At 38.1% G+C, this 19,478-nt stretch overlaps 1 protein-coding gene across 2 annotated transcripts in view; it reads right to left on the bottom strand.

Annotated features, from left to right (window-relative positions):
- LOC128857291 (uncharacterized protein DDB_G0284459) overlaps window positions 1–19,478 on the bottom strand; it is a 208,655-nt gene that overhangs the window by 52,574 nt on the left and 136,603 nt on the right. The window lies entirely within an intron of this gene.

Genomic DNA, 19,478 nt, shown 5'->3' with positions numbered 1-19,478 from the left:
CATTAGACATGTGCATGCTTAAGCATATGTAATAGACGCAGTGTTTTCCTAAATATATGTATTTTTGCGTTACTTTCCAACACTTATTTAACGCATTATATGATTCTCATAGTTTTAATAAATTTCTTTTTCCATACACAAAAAGTGTGAAGGCAAATCACAATTCGTATTACGAAATCGCTTTTCAGCAACAGCAACATTACACACTCTCGCAAGCCATATAGTGCAGCTGTCAGGCGTGAAATGATAGCCAACACTGACCGCGCTGATGTTGCACGTCAACAAGCATGCAACGCTGTAGCTCCAACTGATAGATGTGTACGTATGTTTTGTGCAGGAAGCGGCAACGCAATCGCGGGCTAAAATAGAAGGCGCATCTGCATCTTAAATAACCGACTGCGTGACGAAATCAACTTGCAGACGCAAATAGAAAAGAAGAAAAAATAAATGAAAATGAGAAATTTCCATGCACGCAAAATGGCTACACAAATATCATCAGAAAGTGCGTGCACTTTTTTTAGCTCAGCTGTTTTTGTACTAAAATGAGAGGCAATTTCAGAAGCGTTTGAAAGCCCAATAAATTTTGCATTTCGCAGCGCACATTTTGTAAATTGTCCATTCAACAAAATTGTAAGCCATTTGAAATGCATTTGTATATGTGTGTGTGCATGTGATTGCAATGTATATAGAACAGTTAATGCTGAGTGCAAGCGCAAAACCACATTAAGGCAGCTGCCTGCAACATATTACTGCTGATCTGAGACTGTCGTGTTTGCACGCAATTAAAGACATTTGAGTGGCTCAAGCATTTTGTTCTAAGCATGCACTGGCTACAGACATACACATGTACATAGAGAGGTAACGGGTGTGCTTTGCAGGTATGGCATGCTGAACTTATAAACAATTGCAGGCTACCTCTACTCCATCTTACGAAGATCAGTCAGTCCAAAAGGCTCACTCCTTCCAGCACAAACGTCTAAACCACCGATCCAAAGTATATGCGGATTTTTTTATACGAAAAAAAAAGTTATCAAAAAAAAAAGAAAAAATTCTCAAAAATAAAAAAAATGGTAAAAGTATGCCTTTTTTATTTATTTATTTCAAAAAAGTAAATTTACTTTAAATTTAAGGGGGTCTTCTGGTCTCCAGCGAAAAAAAAATCGATTTTTTGTTTTTTGCATAATTTTGTTGTATGTGTATGCGAGAATACGCCACAGAAAGGATTTTTTGAAAATCGCATTTTTTCACATTTTTCTGGGCACCGAAGTGTACCCTCCTCCGGCCGTTTTCATCATAAACTTTATCTTTAAACGCGTTTCCCCGAACATCGTGTTTTTTAAGCATTTTGGTCACACTTTTCATAGTAGTTATACTCCGATTTCAATGGTTTTGGTCTTAAAAGGTTCGGAAAACTTACCGCTAAGTTTCCCCGTGTACGATTTTTGAAATTTTTTTTCATTCCATTTTTATAACCTTTTAAAGTTCAAAAAATGAGAAAAAAAAATTTTTTTTGCAAATTGTTGCATAACTTTTGAAAAAAATTAAAAAAAAAAAATCTGTCACGGGAAAACTTAACCAGGGCAACTCTGAAGACAACGCATATCTAATTTTTGCTTTCTGATTACCCAGGTGGAAAAACCGTGACCAAAAGGGAGACCTGTTTCGTTTGGAGGTGGACGTCTTCAGCGCCATTTCAAGGTCGCGGGTGTTAATTTTTTTCAAAGTGAAAACCATTTTTTAAAAGCCAAGATATGTACTTTTAAAATAAAAAAAAAAATTTTTTTAAATATTCACAGGATTTGTCACAATCAATCCCCAAAAAAACCCTTCATTTCAGGGCCTCGAGACCAGAAGACCCCCTTAATTCAATTTTATACTAAAATTAAAGGGTTTTAAGCTGCATGCCCAGAAAAGCTCTAAAAATGCGAGCTAAAAAGCTGAAAGTTTGAACCTTGTGCTGTAAAGTATGAATTATATTTTTATAAGAATATAGTGGTCTGTTTATATTGTTGTTACAGGGTGTACTTGTATAGACCTGTGACTTGACGTATGCTTATTTTCCTTTCATTAGTTTCTGATGAAGGAAGATTTTTATAAGTTAACTGTTTGCCACTTTTTGGCTTTATAACACGATTATAAAATCAATCTTGCTATACGGAGTCCTTGACTGGTGGAACTCGCTAGAAAGGCTGGTATCAGTTAAGAAGCTGGAGAGGATACAAAGGTCTGCCCTCATTGGAATCAGTGGGATGCTCCGCACCACTCCTTCTCTAGCGCTTAATGCTATGCTGAATGTGGCACCCGTGGACATTGTAGGAAAAACTACCGCTGCACGCGCCGCAATCAGACTAAGGTGTTCGGGCCATAAGCTAGACTTAAGTTACGGACACTCTAGCATTCTTAAATATTTTGAGTTCATCCCCATGGTGCTGGAACACTGTACAGTGTACACTAGCGTGGCAGTTATTTGATCTGTTTTTTTATATACAATATTTTTTCGCAGGCTACCCTCCAGTTTGGTTCCATTCTATATAAAAATGACCTCTGTGAAATTTGGTGCCAATCGGATAGGGGAAAGGTGTGCCCCCGAGCCTTTCAATATGCAAAATTTACCCCAAAATGACAGGAAAATTTAATTTCATTAAAAGTGTGTTTTTTATTTTACATGAGTATATACACAGCGTAAATAAGTAGTAAAAGAATTGAATTGGTAAAATATATTAAATTATACATATATAAATTGAAGAAGGCAATTATTATCAATACAGTATTTAGCATACATATATGCATAAAAAAAAGAAATAACTCATTGAATAAAATAAAATAAATATTAATTAAAAATCTTTATTTTTAGATATAGTTTGTTTATTGCTGTCTGGTAACTTCTGTCAATAGTCACTTACAACTTGTAGCACGTACTGCATTTGTCGCACGTTTTTTGTATATAACTTATTAAAATCCTCTACTAGTTTAGCACCTCTCTCCGCCGTATCATTTGTTACTTTAAGTTTATTAACTACTTTTAAAGCTTGGACGAAATCTTCATGTTTGTGCCACCGGGCAGGATCTGTGAATAGGAATTCGTCATTTATGTTAAATCTTGCAAAGAATCGTTTTGTTTTGTTGGAGACAAATTGTTCAAGTCCTTGGTTTAATAATTCAGGAACTTGGCTTGTTTCCACGGTTATCCTTTTAATACTTTTATCACATTCAGTATCAGTTTCACGATTAAACGCCTTTACCATTTTAATTTTTGGTTCTGCCGTCATATTTGGGTCAAAGAAGGCCCAGGCGATGGATTCAGGTGATAAATACCACAAATGAATTTTGATTTTTTGTAAAGCCACACGAGAGATGTCTTCGTTAACTGTCCGGTATTTATAAATTTTGGAAAGAACACTGAAATCCAAAAATGGTGCTTTGGCTGCAGAGGGTGCATAAAACCACGCTTCGATATATATACTGATAAGGAAAATGCAAATATAACAAATTGCATTTTCCTCACGCAGTGATAATTTAAATTCGTCGCGAAAAATGAATATCTTAAAGCAATAAATAGCCTTAGCCATCCACAAATGTTTTCTGATCTTATTCACGATTCCGGTTTTAAAATTATTTACATTTATTTTAGGCCAAGCAGTTTGAAACTTTTTTAAGATTGGTACGGTTGGGCCGGTAGTTTTATCCATCTTCTCCTCGAAAACGGCTTTTAAAATGATTTCGTATATGTGATGGCGGCAAGGCAAATGTAAGAGATATTTTTCTAGAAAGCACACACGCACCATTAAAAGCGCCCGTACTAGAGGCAGTAGTGTCAAAAACCAATGCTTAAGAATATGAACGGCCATTCCTGTCACTGATCTTGCACTTATCCAAAGCAGCAGCAAGCTTAGGAGTTATTATTACTAGTCGTCCTCTTTTTTGTTTTGCTGGTACAGACAAATGTTTTGAGCATTGCGGAATTTCCTCTGAAGCACGCGCTTCTAAACCTTCTTCGCTGCTTGAACTCGACGCCATCAGTATATCAGATTGAGCTAGAAATAATATTAACAATATAAGTACGATTTAGTTCGATATACATAAATAAATAGGTAGCTAGAGAAGATGAAGATAAATACTTACTCAATTGAAGAACTTCATTATTGCTTCGTTCTGTTCTCTTCTTCTCTCATAATTTTCCCTCAGGAACTCGAGTCTCTTTCGCACTTAGCTGGTAATCAATTCCATACATAAACCCCGGGCGTCCCTTCATCCGCTGATTGTTTAAGAACTGCTTATCTTCTTCAATGGATATGATATTCAATGCATTGGCGTGTGCAATATCGAAGAGATCCTCGAGTTTTTCAATGAAATCTTTTTCTTTTTTCTTATGATCCATCGACGTTCTCGCAGCATGCTTTTGAAGTTGCCGCCACTGCTGATAGAGACCTTTTAACTTTGGCATACAGTTCTTTAGTTCTTGCGTCGGAATTCGGGCTTTCTCCCAATATATCATCACTTCCTGCACAGCTAGTGAAGCACTGCCTCGTATTGTTAACTTACACACCCGTAAATTGAAAAAAAAAGCTTGTAACGTTTGTTTTACAGATGGAAGTTTGTTTCCAAAAATTTCATTTGAATAATACCCGAGCAGATAAACTTTTTCTCGTAATAGAGGTCGCGACATTGTACTACCGAAGGTCTTCACTTCAAATGTTGTACGCAACTAATGATTTTTTTAAAATACTTTGATATACAACTTTTTTAGCCATAAATATTTGAATTGCCGTTGTTATTTCAGAAACGAAATGCTCGCCTACTTTATTTGATACTAGTACTAGTTTTTGATATTGATATTATCCAAGACACGATGTGTACGTTGGTCAAAACGCGAACCCAATTTTTTATGCGCGGAAATCTGTTTGAATAAATCTATTTTCATTTCGAATTTCAAAATGTGATCAGTTGATAAGTTATCTCACATATTTTAACTTCCGTTTTGTTTTTGTAATTCAGAAATTGAAGAAAAATGGAAAATTTTTGACAGAGTTGTCAAAAAGCAAGGGTCGAACGACTTGGTAGATTCTGCATTGAATATATTTTTTTTAAGCGTAATAATTTGAATTATCATTGAAATGTGATAAACTAAGTGCCCGGCTACTTTACTTATTACTAGTACTTATACTACGAATTTTCGGGTTTTTTGAAACTTTGAAGGCCCGGGGGCACACTTTCCACTTACCAGATTTACTTCAAACTTTTTTTCCACCATTTTTATATATAAAGGAACCAATCTGGGGGGTAGCACCAATAAAAAAATAATCTTGCAAAATATCTGCCACCCTAGTGTACACCCATGCTAGGTTCGAGCGGCCCGTTTTCTACGCATATTTTCTCAAGGCATGAGTGGGCGGGGTGCAACATTTAGCGGCAAGGCATAGCAAACATGTTCACGGATGGCGCGAAGTTGGACGGTAGGGTTGGTGGGGGAGTATTCGGTAAGGAGCCTCCCATCGAACTTAAATTTAGGCTCCCGGACCACTGTAGTGTTTTCCAGGCGGAGATATCCGCAATTAAGGAAGCAGTGGACTGGTTGTTTACTTCGGTAATTACCGTTAAGGAAGTAAATATTTACTCCGATAGCCAAGCGACAAGTAGGGCCTTGGGCTCGTTGTTTGTGCGTTTGAGATTGGTCGGGAAATGTCTGGCTTTTCTCTCAATTGCATCCGAATACTTCGACATCAGGCTCATTTGGGTTCCCGGTCACAGCTGCATAGAGGGAAACTGCTGGGCTGATGAGCTGGCTAGACAGGGAAATTTGGAGAAGGGTTCGTCGCGGAATGAGAGAATAGGGCTTCCCTTAAGAACCTGTGCTCTGCTCCTGGAAAGATGGGCCTCGAGTCAACTCAGCGAGTGCTGGGCTAGTGCGCAAACGTGCACGGTCGCGAGATCCTTCTGGCCACAGGTAGATCTGGGACGCTCGAGGAACGCTAACAAAGCCCCAGCTCTCGAATTTGGTGGGTCTCCTTATCGGACATTGTCCGTTAGGTGTTCATGCGGTGAGACTTGGGATTGCCTTAAGTCCGTTCTGCAGAAGCTGTCTTGAGGACGAGGTGGAATCATCTTAACACCTTCTTCTCAGCTGCCCTGCTTTCGTCTGGCAAAGATTTAGACACCTGGGCTCTCGTTTTCTCGCTACGCCTGCGGATATAGCGGGTCTAAATATCATCGTTGAATCGTGGACGCTAATTGAAGCAGATAAAACAAAACTGCAAGCCTTCGAACGAAAAGTACTCAGAAGAATTTTCGGAGCAATCAAAGATCACGGCGAGTGGCGGATAACATGGAACGACGAGGTAGATCAACTGATAAAGGGCGAAAATGTTATACGTTTCATCAAAGCGCAGCGGTTAATATGGCTGGGTCACATTACACGAACGGACGGTACGAGGGCGCAGAAGAAAATCGTAGAAGCCAGAGCGTTCAACACTAGAGCAAGAGGAAGGCCGAGAACAAGATGGACCGACGAACTAAAGGGTGACATCAAGAAACTTAGGATAACGAACTGGAAAAAAGTCGCAAGCGTTCGAGACGTATGGAGATTCCACGTGCAGTAGGCCAAAGCTCACAAGGAGCTGTAGAGCCAAAAGATGATGGTGAAATATGATAAATTTGGTGAAGTTCATCAGTAGCTTGTTACGGCTACTTACGAACGTAAATCAGCCACCGTCGGCGTGGTCGTAAAATGCATGGCCATCATCGTCTCTAATTCCAAGGCTCCTTCTTCCTTACCTTTTCCTTTCTCCTCTCCCATGTATGGCATCACAACGGACGAATTGTTCAATATTTGTCCAAGTGTGTCCTAAGTGCAGCCATTTAATCTAACCTAACTGTAAAGTATTGGAAGACTTTAAGGTTAATTAATACATTAGTTGGGGAAAAATAAATCTAATTTTTACGCAATTGGTATGCAATTTTTTTATGGTCTAACTTTAGCTCATGGGCGTTGCCACGACGACAAACATGTCGGTAAAATTCGATTATTTCTTTGATTCTATCGACATTTTCGACATTTTCTTTAACATCAAAAATGCCTGAACGGAATCGACGAAACCGAATTTGCACATCATTTGCTGTCAGAGTATCGGCACCATTCACAATTTCAGCTGCCTGACTTGCGTTTTCGCATTTTCGCCTTCATCAAAGAAAAACTGTAAAATGTAGCGAAGTTTCTCTTCGTTGACTTCCATTTTTAACACCTTGTAACTCACAACTGAATGAAACAAAACAAAAAACAGCAAGCAAATTTTAGTAGTTTGAAATGTCACCTTGACAACGAGTATAAACTTCAAATTATTGGATCGACACTTTACGAGGTAAAGGATAAAGGATTTGGTACCAAATCTATTAATTCAAGAAAACTGATGGACTTGCAGAAAGTTTGCTACTAGTGGCATAAAATATGTGCAGTGAACTTATATACACATCATAAATTGTTTTTTCAAATTTTCTGACCTCTACTCTTGTTGATTTGGGGTTGCTTTTTGGTAATAAGTCTTTTGCTTGTGCTTTAGTATAGATAATTTCATTATACAATTTTCTTGATTGAAGTTTTTCTTATATATTTTTCTATGTTGGTTTAGTAATGGCTTGCTTGTTGCTATTGTTGTTATTGGGGTTTGCTTAGTTTGTTATGCTGCATTAATTGCAGAATCGTTTACGTCTCTATTAATGTGGCCAAGTACTTGATCCAAAAGGATTATGTTACATAAGCTAGGTGGGCAATTGATAGACCCATTTGTTGAGATGATTCGGATAGCCAAAATAGCTACTCAGTACAGAAAGCTGTAAGGGATGCTATGTTCGAAATTTGGCGTGCAGAATGAGAGTTTTGGTATTAAGTTTCCGCGATTTGTAAATTTTGATCGATGCAATTCTTTCCATATTCATTTGTTCGAATATAGTGCACTCAAATGCCAGAAATCTGTGCTATCGCGTACAACTAGTTTCACAGATATCCGTACCGAACACTTAAAAAGTACCCGTTATATTGATAGCCACCTGCTTGCCTACTTGTTCGTGATACGAAGCAGCCACCAGCAGTACACCGTTAACTGCATTTTTTGAATGTTATTACGTCTGTGTGGCACTTCTGTGTGACGACAGCAACAGCAGCAGTGCTAGCAAAAAAACTCTGTCCCATGCTTTTAACGACAGTGCATTCCCGTCTGACAAGAATGAAACTGCAGATGATGTAATGGAGCGTTAGCATGCAAAATGATTATTTTTCTATGGTCTGGTGCAAATTAATAAGATGCAAATGTAGTTGGTACCAGAAATATCGGTGACAAGAATTTGAATAGATGAGTTAGAATGTGGCTGGGAAAGCAAAGAGTTTAATGAAGCTAGCAAATTTCTTACATTGTTAATGGCATACCCGTTTTTATGCTAATTTTCTTCTGAAGCTGAGTGGAAATTCACAGGAAGAATTTAAAATATAAAAATAAAACGAGAAACTTCACCGCATTACATTCAAGTTTAAGAAAAAAATATGTAAAAAACTATAAATTTTCGTATTTCACCATTTAAACGCAAGCCGGAAAATGCTAGACAGGTGTTTTTTTTTACTAAAACAAAAAAAAAACAATAAAGCTGTGGAGCGCTTACATTATTACTTTTCTTAATTAAAATGCTCAACAATAAAAATTAAAACGCTACTGAAACAAGCGAAAGAAATATATATGGGAAGAATACGTCTGCAACTTATTCCGTGACAACAGAACTTTACACAAATCATTACGCAATAATAATAAAGGATATTGGCCTTGCAACGAGACTAGTGAAGTTCATAGAGAATATATACTGCGATACAAAGACAGTTGTATAGAATGGCTCAGAAATTTCAGATGCATTCAAAACAAACTCAAGTGTCAAACAGGGATGCTTATTGTCGCCAATACTATTTGCAATTTACATAAACGACTTACATGAAAGCTTAGAAGGAGGATTAAACATAGAAGGGGAAAATAGTAGACTTCTAATTTATGCGGATGATATCATTTTGTTATCACCCAGGCAAACTACAAGAGATGATTTATAACCTTGAAAGTTACTGCAACTTGTGGAATCTTGAAGTAAACCGCTCAAAGTCACAATTAATGGTGTTAAGAAAAGGTGGGAAACTCAGTAAAGAGGAGAAATGGTATTATAGTAAGGAAGAAATATAGACTGTGTCTCAATATAAAGGGTGTTTTTTTAGAGGTTAGGTTTTCAAGTTGGCACTACTTTTTTCGTAGATGGTCTTTTTGACAGCTGTCACTTGATTTATGCTCAGTTTGCTTTGCCATTTCATAATGAATAGACTTACACCTGAACAACGTTTGCAAATCGTGCATCACAAGAAAATTTTGTTCAGCGATGAAGCTCACTTTTGGCTGAATGGGTATGTCAATAAGCAAAATTGTCGCATTTGGAGTGAACATAATCCACAAGCCATTGCTGAGACGACGTTGTATCCTCAAAAAGTCACTGTTTGGTGTGCTCTATGGGCAGAGGGAATCATTGGTCCATATTTCTTTAAAAATGAAGCCGGCCATAATGTTACAGTCAGTGGAGAGCGCTATAGAGCCATTTATTAATGACTTTTTCGTGCCTGAATTGGACGATGTTGATGTGGACGACCTTTGGTTCCAACAAGACGGCGCTACATGCCATACAGCCAACGCAACAATCGATTTATTGAAGGAAACTTTTGGTGAGCGCATTATATCGCGCCGTGGATCTGTGGCGTGGCCTCCAAGATCGTGCGATATAACACCGCTGGACTATTTCTTGTGGGGCTATGTGAAGTCGCTTGTCTACGCAGATAAGCCCGAGACGATTGACGTCTTGGAAGAGAATATTCGGCTCATTATTGCTGACATACGGCCCCAATTGCTGCAAAAAGTGGTCGAAAATTGGGCCTCTCGGCTGGAATTTATTCGAGCCAGCCGCGGCGGCCACTTGCCCGAAATCATTTTTAAAACATAATGGCAAACCCTTATCTTTATAATAAAGTTAAATTCTTGGTCATAACATTAAATCATATACGTTTTATTGTATTTCATCTTGAAAACCTAAACTCTAAAAAAACATCCTCTACTTACTTAGAAGTGGAACTAACACCTCAGATGAATTTAAAGAAAACATGTTGAAAACAGAACAGCTGCAGCAAAAAATGGTATTAACGCTTCGTTAACTTGTTTTTTAAAAAATAAAAAAATTTAATTTGAGGCTAAATGGAAACTTTTTCAAGCAGTTGGTCGTTCAATACAATCATACGCTGCACACGTGTGGGGTTTTGGGTGGTTTGAAGGTGGTTTGTAAAGCGAATTCTCAAGCTATCATCACATATGCCTACATACACACCTTTTTTGGAAACCGATATGCTATAAAATCATTTTTTTTACTTTAGAACTGTTCCTTAAGTATATGCACAGAATTTCGTTTATGTAGTCAGAAAATTGGCTGCCACATTATCTGTCCAAAATTGTTATAAAGAAAGAAGTCTTCTGAATTAGAGATTTAAAGAACTTGTTTGGTAAGAACGATGTAAATTGGCGAATAGATAACATACAATCAGAAAGCGGAATAGAAATGCAGAACTGCTTTTAAGAAACCACAACCAGGCTAGGATGAATGTGAACATACAAAAAGCCTTAAGTACTAGTAGGTTATATAAAAAATTAGACAGGTTGTTGTTCTTGTAGCAGCATAAACATTTCCCGTGCATATACGGGGAATGCTGCTGAAGTGACAGTCCTGGGCCGAATATAAGTGCGGGTCGTTTCGGCTACGTAGAACCGACTGTCTCGTTCCCGCGACTGGTCAAAAGGTCTGGTTTATTAAAAAAAAATATGATATAGAATCAAGCATGTGGATAATGCGGGCTAGAAGTGGCATGATAATTTTAAATAACAACAGATTAGATACAGAAAATAAAACTTTTTCAATGTGTAATTTAGGTGGGATTGAAAACATAGCACATTTCCTGGCGCGCTGCCCAATATTAAGAGAATGTAGAAACGTTTTTTGTTTGGAAAATTTACCTTAAATGATTCACAGCTGATTGAGATTCTCAATGAGGAAAATGATCATTGGGATAAACTTTTGCGTTTCCTTAGAGATTACTTAATAGAAGTGTTTAACTGCTTTTAAAAACCATAAACCGAATAATTGTTTTGCACGAAAAATAGGTCGAAAGACGGCTCTTGCCATTGTCGTTAAATTATTGTAAATATTAATTTTTTTCTTAATACTATTACTTAGAATAAGTAACTATGAAATTTTGTACATTTTACTTTTATTTGCAATAAAAACTACTACTACTATTAATAAAAGATGGCCAGATTGGAGTACTTTATCTAACAGGGATTTTTGACACACCACGCGTGACTACTCTCAAACTTAATAGTTACATTTTTTTTTTCAGTATTCACTGAAATTTCATCACTAACGCCGCAACAATGTTACTGTGAATGGCCAACGCGAATGCCACATGATAAGCGACTTTTTGATGCCGGCAATTGAAGTCCGCGATCTCCACAACATTTGATTACGGCACTACTTGTTATACAGCCCGCGAGACAATGGATTGACTGCGTCATCGCTTCGGTCAGCAATTTATCTCTCGTCTCGTACTAGTGGATTGGCCACCAAGATCGTGTGCTGTCACTGCTCTGGACTTTTATTAGTGCGGATGTGTAAAGTCTAAATGCTTTGTGAACAAACCAGTTTCGATTGAGTCATTGAAAGCCAACGTTACTAAAGTTATTCACGAGATACCGAACGAAGTCCTCGAGCGAGTCATTCAAAATTGATGCTTACGGATGGCCAAAATATGGCGCAGTTGCGGCCAGTATTTGAAAGGGATTATCTTTAAAAACTAAAAGTAATGAATGGTTCTACACAAAAATAATAAAGATTGCCCAATCAATTTGAATTTTCGTTGTTTTATTTCAATTTAAAATCCGATGTCACTAAATTTTGCATGATCGCTTACGTTCGAAGCCGAACATGCAAATAAAAAAGCAGATTAAAATGTGAAGAGTGTAATTACTCGTACAAAACTAAGACTGAGAAGGGTAGACAGACATTGCTAAATCCTGCCCCTAATTAATATGGACACTTTTGTAGCCATAAGCCGATATCTATCATGATTCGCTTAGGCCGTTAGGTTACATTGGCGCACTTGGGTAGACAAATTTGCAATAAAGCTCGTGAATTTCCAAAGCAATACTTTAAAGAAGAGGTGGCATTGAAAGACTTTAATTTCATGTGAATACTTAAAACAAAAAACAAAAAAAAAAAAACAAGAAAAAATACAAAAACGAAATACGCAAATAATTTGGTGTGCAATTTAGAAACTCTCATGAATTTATTGCGGCAACATCTCTTGGAATAGTAATTTTAAAATCAAAAAAAATCATGCATATGTACGTGTCTTCAATATTTCGTTGCGCTTTTCGTATTTTTTTTTGTTTTGTTTTAGTTTTTGTATCGCAGCGCATCAAGGCCAAATGCTATGCCAAATGAATTTTATTTTCTAATTTCCTGGCATTTTTTCAATTTAACGAAAACCTTTCGAAATCACTTTTAAAATTCCTACAACAATTCGATTGAGCAGCGTATTGAGTGAATGAGGGAATGCACAATTAAAATTCGATAAACTTACTGAATGTTGAGGTTTAGTAGAAGCAACAAATCAAATGATTTGAAATTATATCAAGGCCATTACAAGTCAATGGTTCCAAAAAAAAAAAAAACAAATAAATAAACCAAAAATGAATGAAAGTTAAAGCTGTAATTGAAACAGGAAAATACGCCTAAATGATAAAAAGCTAAAATACTGATGCGAAATTGCGCCATATTAGTCTGAAAGTAAATGTGATTACTGCGTTTTTCGCCACGACTGCCTTTTTTGCATTTTTAACTCAATAGTTACGTATTTGAATGCATTAAAAAAAGTGCATGTTGCGTAGTACACATAACAGAAGTGAAGCTTTCAAGGCAGACTTCAAAGAGGGAAAGACCCGAGAGAGAATGAGAAAGAGAGAGAAAGAGATAAATAATATATATCTTAATAAATTCACAACATTTGCAGAGAATACAAATAGACAAAATTTACAAAAAACGGAGAAGGGTCGGCCGGTGTAGGTAATTGCCGGACACAAGCCGTGGCAACAACGCGCCCTACTCCGAGCGTTTATCACCCGTACAACCGCAGCGATTGCAGGACCGTAGCAACGGCACAAATTACCGCAAGGCAATACCAATAAATCCGACGCCGGAATGGATAGCACTTTATAGTACGTACAAGCACTAGCCAGGAAACGGAAATAAGCGCCAAAAAAGGAGGCAGCAAAAAAAAAAAAGCGCCAAAAAATTGGGACCTAAAAACGTCCCAAACAGTAGGCATCAAGGAAATATAACGCCAAAAAATAGGCGCCAAAAATATATTTCCTACAAGTTTGCACCAACAAACAAGCGCCAAAAAGTAGGTAGTGTTATTTCTCACTAGAAATTAGCAACTTCAAGGAGAAACTCCGGAAAAATAGCCTAAAGTGTATCTAAGATATATATAAGGCATAGCTCTCTCTCTCTCCATTTCCTCTACGTTATATCTTTTTTCTCTCTCGTGGAACGAAAATGCGCAAAACGTTGCATGGCCTTGAAATTTTACTCTCTATGCTCGCTCGTCCATCGACGCCTAGGAAATTTCACTTTAAAAATAAACAAATAATTGGCGCGTAAACTTCTGTTAGGTGTTTGGCCGACCTACTCCTTCTATTTGTGGCGTGCGTCTTGATGTTGCTTCACAAATGGAGAGACCTACAGTTTAAAGCCAACACCGAGCGGCAAATGGCTTTTATGAGGAGCTTTTTCATGGTAGAAAAACATTTGGAGATTTGCCATTGCCTGCCAAAGGGCGACTCCAATATAAAAAAAAACTTTTTCTGTCCTTTTGTTGTGTCACACACGGAGATTCGAACTTACGCTCTCACAAATGGTGGCCACGTACCAATTGCCCCTTTTTGGCTACGGCGTTCGCCTGCATTTTCAATCACTTTATTTTGTTTTTCTTAAGTAGCACTTATTGGCATAAGAAATCACTATGTCATTGCTCAAAATTTAATAAAATGCCATTCAAGTGAGCGACTGCTTAATTTTTAGGGGTATTTAACAAAATTTCATGGCTGTATGCAGGTACTTAGTAAATTGTAAATATGTTTTTTCCTCATTTTTCGGTATCGTTTCGTTATGTTATAATGTAAATTATGCGCGCACACACACACATTTTCGCTGTCTTTTTAAAATGTTCGTGACATCGCATGCAATTTGCATCTTTTATTGTTAATTTTTTTTTGAATTGCTTTACATCCACATACCATTCGACCTTCAAATGCTGCGTGTGATCGCATGTTTATTGCGTCCCAACTGGTGTACTGAGCGCTCTTACTCAAATAGCTCAAGGGCCACACAAAATGCTTTGCACCAATTGAATTATCAGTTGACACTTAAAATAATAACTTGGTAACTTGAATTCAAAAACTGTTTGAAGGTTGAAATCAGTATTCGATAGTTTTTTATAGGTAAAGTGGCTCTTTATCATTGATTGCGCTTGAATTCAAAGGGTCATCTCAAACTCACCAAATACTTCCGAACAACATTTATTCATGTAAATGCTTTAAAGTAATTTTGATAATAAGATGATTGACCTCGGTCAATAATTTAAAATAACTACTTCACCTCCCATAAAGTTCTCATAAGACAAAGCGGAGTAGAGCTCGCACTCGTGCTCGTTTGAATGCTGAGTAGATTTAGCCGCTTTTCCGCTTTCTAAAGCACCTGCGGAAACCATTATTCGGCATGCCAGATCTGATGGTCATATGGTCAAGTTCACTAAGGGCTATTGTATGCCCTTTCGTAAGCCTAACTTAGTTTTATTCGACAGTGAGACTGTTATACTTCTTGACGTACTTTTAAATGCTTTTATGCCGACTAGCTGACATGCGCCTTCAAGCTATGATTACGAGTCATATTTGTGTGTTGATGACATGTATACGCAAATATAGTGCATATACCTACATACATATGTATTGTATAATATATATGTATGTGGTAGTGGTTTAATGACTGCCAGCTCTTACGAGTACTACGAAAACTCCCACAATTGTCTCAATGCACAAGAAATAAAGCATAATCTTAAGTAGCTGCCCATTGTTGACTTGAGCTGAGCTTAATTAAAGTGTCATTGCTGTAAATGAGATTTTTCCCTACTAATTTAATTTTTTGCTATGCGTTCATTAATTTTTTTCTGTGCAACTTGCTCAAGATTTTCCGGTAAAATGCAATGTATATTTCCACGAGTGCGTACCCACATAAGTAGTTGTTCATTAGTCGCGTATGTTGTATGCAATAAATTTCAACAATGGAAAGGCAGCGATTATGTGGCATTTTTTATAAGTTGTATAGATGGAAAAATGCTGTGCGTAAGTGACATGTAGGAAAAATTTACGGGTTGTGGGTAAAAAGTAGAGTTTTCAAATATGCACTAATCGAGCAGTGACTAGCCTCGATTAAAAGTTGAAAAGTGACCGAAAACAGTGATTAGCCTGCCGTTACCAGTCCTAAATAGTGGGAATGCCCACCTGTCGTTGCTTAGAAACAACATCTTCTGGCTGCTTGGAGTGCCATCTGTGTTTCACTTTTTTCTGCCAGAAGTATTGCACAGATGGTTGAGGACTTCGCTAAATTTGGTGTGTCAGCGCGGTTGCCTGCTTCCTCTTGCTGGCGCCACTGATGCAATGTGTAACTATGTGTTTTTCTTTGTTTTTGTTTTTTTTAGCAGACACAATGCAAATAATGCGCAGACTATTGTGCGGGAGTAGGGATGGAGAGAATACATTTTTTTTCAGGTTCAGGAATGATATTTTTTTTGTTTTACAGAAACATGGGAAGCAGGCAAATTTGGAAAAGTGCGAGGACCGTGCTTTATGTGGGATTCGAACCAACAACCTTCAGGGTGGCAGGCCAGTGCACCTACGCTAGACTACCGAGGCCCCAGTATTAACAAAAAAAAAACAAAACACAAGTTTGCAAGGCACACTCAAGAGCTCCTGAAGTGACATCAGACGAATGTTGAATGTTCATTTTTGCACTAACGTCTTGGAGAGTGTTAGTTTTGTCGGGCGATGGAGATCTCTGCTATACATTTGCTTTTCTGAGACTTATATTAGCAAGCGCGATTCATCAGTTTATCTCCAGACTGACATCGTTTGTTGTTGTGACGGCGGTGCCAAGATATACAAATTCCTTGAAAATTTCCCCTGAGAGGCTGGATCCAAAACACGGTGTATCATTTCTAGTGAGCATCATGTACTTCACCTTGCCCTCGTCAGACCCAGACCCACACTAGTTGACAAAGAGAGTCTCATCCGAGGCTTTGCTCTTGGTCTTCACTGGAATCGGTGTTTTTGTGTGACGGACCCTAAGCCCTCTGAACAACTAAATATCCTGGATTGCTTCGCCTTCTCACATTAGCTCATGCCTACTATGAATATTTATATTGTCGAAAACTTCACTCGGCTGGCTGCGCGGCCAACGAAACATATCTGGTAACGAAAGGACTGAAGAATTTGCAGAGTCGAAGCCCTTTGTAAGGAATGCGAAGTAGTACCACTGATGCCACGCAAGATGGAACAAAGTCCGTATTTGCAAAATCAGATTTCATCAAGTCACCACAAATCAAAAGCGGCAGACTTTCTAAAGAGGCCGAAAAAGGATATTTTCAACCTAACTAAGAGCCACTATTACGGGATGCTGTCGCTTCCTCTGAATACGCGGCCTTTTTAAAAGGGCTCTGAATAGCACACTAAATGTCGTAGCTACAAACTCGAAGACATAAAGAGAAATGTTGTTCACAAGCCCTGCGAGTTACCAGCTTGGACGCACTACTCATAATCAAGTGACGCTATTACATGAATTTCTTATTTTATACTCCACCTGGCTTTACTCCATTAGGCTTTGTTTTCAGAACAGATTTCTTTGTTTAAAAAATTTAAAGCAGTTTTGTGTCTATGAATGCTTTTTAAATGACTTGTTGGGACTTGGTGGCCGTCGTAGTCAAGTGAGTTGGTGCGTGACTGCCATTCGGAAGTGTACAAGTTGGAATCTCTGGACATGAAACATGAATTGATAGAAAACGGTTTTTTTCTAATGGTGATTGCTCCTCGCCAGATTGTGGCAAGCTATAGAGTGCATTTCTGCTATGAGAAAGCTTCTTATAAAATAACGTTGTTGTTGTTGTTGTTGTATCAGCATAAACATACATATTTACGGAATACTGCTAGAGTGACAGTCCTTGGACGGCTATAAGTCCGGGTCGTTCCAGTAAAGTAGAATTAACTGCCATGGAAATGACCGTTTGGAGTAGGCGTGAACTTGTAAATTCCTTCCTTGTGATCAAAAAGTACCGGGTTGACTGTTTTCTTCGATTGCCAAGGCATAGTTCATATAAATACCTTCTATCGGGCCAGACAGTCAATAAAGAATATTATTTATCCGTTTTGAAACTTTTGAGAGATACTGTTAGTCGCAAACGGCCGGAAATGTGGGCAAACAATTCTTGGCTTTTGCATGATGATAACACGCAATCGCACCGAGCCCACATTGTGCTGGATTATTTGACCAAACCCCAAGCAAATGCCATCGTGAAAGCACCGTATTCACCTGATATGGCCTGTGCGACGTATTTTTGTTTCCCAAGTTGAAGTTACCACTTCGTGGAAGGAGATATCAGTCGATAGAGGGGATCAAAGAGAAAGCGACGAAGGAGCTGAAGGCCATCCCTTCGTCGGCCTACCAGGTGCATAGAGGGCTGGGTTAAACATTGGCACATGTGTGTTGCTTCAGGCGGGTCTTATTTTGAAGGAGATAAAATAAATTTGCCGGAAATTTTACTCTGGTTTGTTCTATTTATTTAAACATTCACGGTACTTTCTGGTCAAAGGGTAATTCTAAACTACCAAATTTTTTATCAATTGTATAGGCAGCAAATTATCGAGAAAAGACACATTAGGGAACAAGGAGCAACAAATACTGGCTACAAACTAGCAGCAGCGGTACCATTGACAGTACCTAGGACGTGGCCATGCATACAAAGTTGGTAGCGCGACATTACTTCATGCGTAAATCAGCATCGATGGATTTCCTGCAGGGCATATACCCGCATAATAAAATATATTCAAACTAATGCTTTGCGGCTTATGAGGGAGTATTTGTGTGTTTGCTTTAACTGCCTTAACTTGAAGCTAAATAAATATTTTATTAGTTGTAATAAGCCTTTTCACAACAAAAAGCTGTGTGTTTTGCTCATTTAACTATAAAAATAAAAACTAAAAAATGTTTGACTCGTAGAAAAAGTGTAATTTTTTGTGGTACTTTTTGCGATCTTCAGATCTCAATATTAATAAATTCACTGCGCACTTGCACGAACAGTACAATCACTTGTTGCTGGCAGCAGCACACACTCACGCACACTTGAGCAGCAAATTGCTGCTGAAGAAAACAAATATCCAATGCAATAATAAATAAGCCTGATTGACTTGATTTGCGCGCTTGACATGAAGGTGAAAGTGCTTTTCAGTGTCGACTTTGACTTATTTCGTTGGCAATTTTTGGCTTTGGCTTTTGGTTGACTGTTTGCGTTGCATTGTTGTGCTTGTTGGTGCGTCACACCAAGCAGCCAAGTAAGCAAAGTTATGGCTACGTATCAGCATCACTCACTCATTCAGTCATTTGTGCACTTAGTCAACTGATCGCTTGATTTTGGTGAGCAGGTGGCACTTGCGTTTCATGTGCGGCATAGGTTGGTGAATTGTTTGTTTAGTAATACAGACTTGTGTATGTTTGCTTTCTTGTGCAGGTAAGAAAGGTAATTTGTTTGTTTGCCATAAGAAAATACTGCGAATGAATTTTAATTATTCAATTTGAAATGGCGAGTTCAGCAAAGGTTGCATTAGTGGTATTTTTTGAGTAGGGCTACTTGCATCATTAATTCTTCAAAATGTACGATTTTTTTTTATAGAAACATGCATTCTTGAATAGTTTTTACGTACATCGAGTTTTTATGTGTCTATCGGGTTATCTTACAGGTTTGTGCTGCCACGCAATGAAAATTATTTTGTTTTGCAGAGAACTATCGCACTGTAACTGACACTGGATCTTCTTCTTTTTGATTGGCGCGATAACCGCTTATGTGATTTTGGCCGTGTTTAATAAAACGCGCCAGTCGCTTCTTTCCCGTGCTAACCGGCGCTAATTGGACACATTGAATGAAGCCAAGTCCTTCTCCACCAGCTCTTTCCAACGCCAAGGAGGCCTTCCTCTTCCTCTGCTACCACCAGCTGGTATCGAATACTTTCAGAGCCGCTGCGTTTGTGTCCATTCGGACGACATTA

This window comes from Anastrepha ludens, chromosome 3 (genome assembly GCF_028408465.1).
Source record: "Anastrepha ludens isolate Willacy chromosome 3, idAnaLude1.1, whole genome shotgun sequence".
NCBI lineage: Eukaryota > Metazoa > Arthropoda > Insecta > Diptera > Tephritidae > Anastrepha > Anastrepha ludens.
The sequence above is the reverse complement of the archived record's forward strand: the minus strand, read 5'-3'. Positions and strand labels throughout refer to the sequence as shown.